Here is a 6,000-nt window from a genome sequence, read left to right on the forward strand (position 1 = left end):
TGGAGAAGCTAAGACCAGCAGGCACTGGGCTCTGTTTGCTGCAGAAGCGAAGTTTATTAGTGAAATAAAAACAAGGTTACCTGCCACATCTCTGAGAGACTAGGAGGCAACAGAAGAGAGAAAAATAGAACACCTCACACACTGTGAAGAGAGGAAGCACAAATCCAGGGGCTGGGACTGAGCTGCTGAGCTGGAAAGCCCATCAACAGAGAAGCGCTGCCTGGCTTCAGTCTCCTGCCTGCTGGCTGAGGAAGAAAGGTCTCGAGTGGCAGGCCTGGAGGCTGGAGCCGAAGAGGCTGCAGACAGTTCCCATTTTCCGTTTTCCAGCACCTCAGGCTGAGGAGTATGTCAGTGTCGAGGCGATGAGCAGGGCCCACAGGAGGCCCGAGGAGGCCTGGAAAGGCAGGGAGAGCAGGAGGTACAGGCTGCAGGGGCTGGGCAGGGGGTGCTGGAGACTGCGGAGCCTATGGAGAGAAAAAAGATGTTTGAAACATTGGTGTGAGAAGTGCATGAAAGACAAAACTATAGACACTTTAGAATTGGAAGAGCAAAAGGTGATTTTAGACCTAGGGGGTTCCTGTAGGCCTAGAAAGGGGCAGTGACTTCCCGGAGTCCACAGTGGAGCTGGGACCATAGCTCAAGGTGTCCGTGTGCAAAACCAGCATTACCTGCCATGTGGAAAGGAACGTGGCAGAGAGAAAGGCTGGCAGAGCAAGACCATCAGCCGCTCTCTTAATTTAAACACAGCCCCTAATCTTGTTCCCTATTGCTTAAAGGGGTGTGCTATCCATCTTACCTTTTTCACAGCACTATCGAGGAACTAAAATGAGAGAATGGGGCAAATGCCCTTAGCAATATTTGTAGGAGTAGGAGGAATTCCTGCTACTAGGATACTTCTTCCAGGGAGAATTGAGCAAAACCTAAATGCACTGAGCTCTCAGTATTTTAGCCCCTGTGGGGAGTGATTAGTAGCTAGGAACATAAAGTCGCCAGCAAGATGGACAGCATGAGTTAAAAAGCCCCTGCACACCCTCCACTATGTCCAGGCAGCCCACCAGGCTTACTGGGTAGCAGTTTGTCCCCAAAGATTGGGCCTGCAATGCCACCCCCTCCTTTTATGTCGTTTCTAATATGAGGTCTCTGCCTTTACATATGACGTTGACACAAACAATATCAGGGTACATACTTGCAGTCCTCACTCTCCAGAATATTCCGTATGTGGCGGTCTCGTCCTCCAGCTAGGCTGTGACGTCCAGCAGCACCTGGTACTCCTGGTTCTGCTGCTTCAGGTCAGCCCGGATCTCAGACAGCTGCTCCTGCACGCTGCTGATCAGGCTCTGCATCTGGGCCAGCTCGGCGCCGTAGCGGGCCTCAGCTTCACACAGGGAGTTCTGTAGACAGTCCATCTATAAGGGGAAATGATGGAGTAAGAGACACAGGTGACCCAAAATTCAGCAGTGAACATCATGGCCACACTCACCAGGCATGGGGCAAATTCCAGGCAGTCACAGGACATTCCCAGAGCTCTGGAGAAATCACTGTCCATATGACCATGACTTTTCCCAAAAATATCTAACTTGAGGAACTGTGTCATGTTCAGCCCCGTATCCCCAATACCTGAGATAAAGGAGACACCCAGTAAAATCTTGTGGAATGAGTGCCTGAACCACCACACCTTATTCTAAAGGAAGTGGAGTTGACTTTGAATAGGAACCATTTTTCTGGGTCAAACTAACCTTGACAACAAGGCATCTCCCCCAGGAAGAGATGGATTCAGATCCTGAGCTCTAACTACTGCTAACAGAACTGATTAGTGAGGCTTCTAAGATGCTGCTACCAGGCCGTGGCCTGTGGCATCCACAGCATGGTGAGGGTGAAGGAGGACCCGTACCCGGTCGTGCTGGGCTTGGTGCTCAACCTCCAGGGCGCTCACAGTGCGTCTCAGCTCCAGGATCTCCGTCTGGCGGCACTGCAGCTCCTCAGAGCAGGACGAGGCCTGCAGGCTGATGCCTTCAGACTGAAGCGCAGGTGCACAGAGAGACAGGATCACCTCCCTGCCCAGGTGGAAGCCAGGCTTCCTCCCTGCTCCGTAGCCTTGCCCTCACCTGTGCTTGGAACCACTGCTCCCCATTATGGTGTTCACCATGGCCTCATATTGGTACCAGATCCCCTCCAGCACCTTGCCCAGGTCCACGGTGGGCTCAGTGTCCAGCTCAATCCAGAGTTTGTCCCCCAGTTGACTCTTCAGACTGCTCAGTTCCTGCAGGGACAGAAAGATCAACACTCTAAGTGAGAAAGGGGCTTTGACAGAGCAGAGAGCACCTGAAGCCCTCCCCTGACAAGCAGCACGAGGGGAACCCCATACACACACACACTAACGTGAAAGGTCTTGCCCAGGATCCCATCTAGAGACCTTTCTAAACTCACAGGGCAAAACTCTGGAGAAGAAACTCCCACTCTGCCACACCCCACAGAATCTGACCCAGGTTGACCCAGATCAACCTTTACCCTGATGCCAACTGAGCCCAGGTTCTAACCCTAGAGCCACTGGGTGGGAGGTGCTCCCTTTTCTACCCAGTGCCCTCCCCCATGAGTCTGGAGCCACAGGACTACATCTGCTTGTGATTTCTCTTGAGGCAGAGCAGCTCCTCCTTCAGGAACTCCTGCTGGGCCTCCAGGTCAGCCTTGGCCAGGCTCGGGTCATCTAGGAGCTTGTGTATCCTGCACATGTCCGCCTCCACCAGCTGGTGCAGGGCATGCTCACTCCTGTGCCTTCGATCACAGGAAGTGCAAGGTTAACAAGATGCCAAGGGGAGCCCCTCTCAGCTGCCCCCAGTTCCTACCTCCTTCACCAACTTGGATCCTCATTTGCTCACTTGAGCAACATTCACTGTGTTGGACCCAATAGCCACAGAGCTCGTGGTCAGGACAAGTATCATTATGCCCACTGAGTAGACGGGAAACTGAGGCTCAGAAAGAATATGTGGATTGTCTAGGATTACATACCTTGAATAATAGAAAATGCATGGACTCAACCTAAGTGTTCAGACTTCAATGCAGTATTCATTCTGCCATAAAGAAGTCATTTACCCAGGAAAAAGAATGGCTTAAAAATAAGTCTTCTGGAGCTACAGTTTGCTACTTTACCCATTGGATTCTTTCCCATCATTTTTCTGCCTTTCTCATTCATTCAATTGCAACTCATGATACAAGGAGCTACAATGACAATTCTTCCCACTGATGGATTTACCAAGGGTCAGTGAGTCTCCCAACACCTATGCACAGAAATTTTATTCTTGCAATGACTTGATTTGGCTTCTGGTTATCTTCTATGTGGGGAGAAAATGGCATAGGACCTAACCAATCTAGACGACACTTTCCATTTTTGGTTTTAGTGCTTTTATTTTCTTCCATCCTCTATAATGACCATTTCTAATAATAGGTTAAATTATAGTTTGGAGAGGAAGAAAATGAAAACTTATTCATTGATTTATTCATTCTTCTAGTCAACAACTATTTTTGAACACCTACTTTGGGCCAAGTACTTGTGATGGGCACTAGAAATAGAACAGAAGAGAGGAGCCACTCTGGGCCCTCTTTCAACCTTACTTGATTCTAAAGTCATCGGCAGCCAGCTTGGCATTGTCAATTTGGATAATCAGCCTGGTCTTCTCAGCCTTGCTGCATAGCATCTGAGGAAAACCAGGAAGAGAGTTCACACACAGAACGTCATACTCTGGACTCCAGCTCTACATGTGGTGTAACACACAGACATGCTCAAGAGAACCCAAGAACCCAAATCTCTTTGAGCCTTCAGTGGTTGTTTGCCTGCCCTGCCCTTCTGCCTTCCTCAGACCCAGCATACCCCAGGCTACTCCAAACCTCACCTTCTGCTGGAGCTCCTCAATGGTCCGGAAGTAGCTCTGGTAGTCTGGGCACACACTGGACTCAATGGCATTTGCTCAACTCTCAGATATTGGTCTCTAGCTCTGCAATGTCCGGCTCCAGCTGGCGCACCTTCTCCAGGTAGTTGGCCAGGTGGTCATTCAGGAACTGCATGGTTACCTTCTCATGGCTATTCAGGGTGCCTTCACCATAGGTCCCACAGATGCCACTGTTGCCGGGAATGTTGCAGGTCCCTGGCAAGGGGCAAGCAGCATTGCAGCTGTGGGACAGACAGAGGCTGGGTCGGCCCAGAGGGGTCGTCCCCACATAGACTCGGTTGGCGTGTGCCAGGGTGGCTGAGAGACACAGGGAGACAGCCATGGCCTCTGCCCCAGGCTGGTCCCCAACATCAATGGAGGAGTCAGAGACATTTCTGGCTCCGAAAGTCTTGGTGCTGCCCAGAGAGTGGGATGAGCTAATGTAGGAGGAAGTCATGCTGTTGGGCTGAGGCTGCACAGGAGGCTCAGAGCAGCTGGGAAGGCCAAGCCACTGAGTGTGACAACCCCCTTCCCTCCTGGCCTTTTTATACCCATCCAAGGTGGGTGTTGGTTCAATTCTTGGACCTCTCTGCCCTGATTCTCTACCTATTGTTGTACCATCATCCTGTTACTCAGCTGTGAAGTTTAAGAGTTCCTCACCTCATTAAAGGAATGTTGATAAATCTGAGGTGCCTCTTGGCTCTTTGATATCAGGTTGGCTATTGGTGGGAGGAGAGAAGCTTTTTATTATTTTTTAAAGAACACAAGTCCTTTTGGCCATCAGACATTTGTACCTTGACAGGGGTTGGCCTCCTAGTTGATGTGCCCACACTGAAGGCATGACTATTCCTATTGGTCCTTGGAGTAGCAGGAGAGACAACCCTATGACTACACTGGTGCTCACCTGGGTTAGGACTAAACCAGCCTTCCCTATACAGGGAAGAAACTGGTTTTTGGTTGGTAGATGTTATGGTTTTGGGTTATCAAGAAGTTCTACATTTCTTCTTTCTTCAGTTGTTTGTCTTTCAGACTCAATTTGAGGGGCAATAAGACTTTGATAAGTCCATTCAAAGCACATCTTCTGGCACATCCTGTATGCCAGGCACTGTGCCACACACCTGACATATAACTGGTTAAGCATGATCCAGTTCCTGTCCATCAGGGAGCAACCACAACTGGGTAGCCATGGAGTTTTAAATAGGGGGTCTGAGAAGCTCATCAGTATGAGGGTGACCCTAAACACCATGCCTGATCTGGACCAGGGAAGGTGAGCTCGAGAAGCCAGAAACAAACAAAAATGAAAAACAATCTTTTCGAACCCATATAAGAATTTGGCCATGAAACTCAAAGGACGTTGAGTTATCAGGGTCACTGTGGGTCCTCTTCCTGCCTTACTTCCTTGATTCTAAAGCCTCTTATCAAGCACCTACCATATGTGTTAGGGGACTGATCGATGATCTTATTTAATCCTTACAACCATCCTGTGAGATGGGTATTATTATCTTAATTTTACAAAATAAATAAAGAAAGAAGGCATTGAGGACCAGAGATGTGAAGTCATTTTTCTGAGATCAACCTTATTAAAAAGTCTGTTCTCAGTATCAGTTTCTTTCCACTCCAGAGCCTATTCTTGTGTTCTTCACCTTGACCACCACATCTCCCACCCCACCCCTCAATAGGAGAACAACTGTGTCATTTCCAGAACTAAGGATTATAAGGCCTAGAAACTGGGCAAGAAGTTGCCATTAAGAGATAAAACAAGAATCTGACATTCTATATAATTCTTTGTGTCTCATAAAATACAGGTGTTGTGGCACCAAAGCAATAAGGCAGGGTTTCTCCAAGGACTATGCAGGACGACACCCAGGGGAGATCTCTGTCTCCAAAATGTAGTACTATATTGCATACCCCACTAGTTCTTGGTACTGGGAAACCAAGACAGTTGTCTGCTAAGGTCCCAAAACTTTTCTCTCAAAACTTGTGGCAGGAGATTGATAGGCCCCTAGGACTGAGAAAGACCTGGCATAGAGCGAGACCCCCAAGGGGTTACAACTAGATCTTTGAGAAAATGAATATT

The 6,000-nt window shown here is 48.9% G+C and overlaps 1 pseudogene; it reads right to left on the reverse strand.

The window, feature by feature from the left end:
- Positions 1 to 331: 331 nt before the first annotated feature.
- On the reverse strand, positions 332 to 4,380 carry LOC131417945 (keratin, type I cuticular Ha8-like; annotated as a pseudogene).
- Positions 4,381 to 6,000: the final 1,620 nt, after the last annotated feature.

The sequence above is a fragment of the Diceros bicornis genome, chromosome 18, assembly GCF_020826845.1.
Source record: "Diceros bicornis minor isolate mBicDic1 chromosome 18, mDicBic1.mat.cur, whole genome shotgun sequence".
Taxonomy (NCBI): domain Eukaryota; kingdom Metazoa; phylum Chordata; class Mammalia; order Perissodactyla; family Rhinocerotidae; genus Diceros; species Diceros bicornis.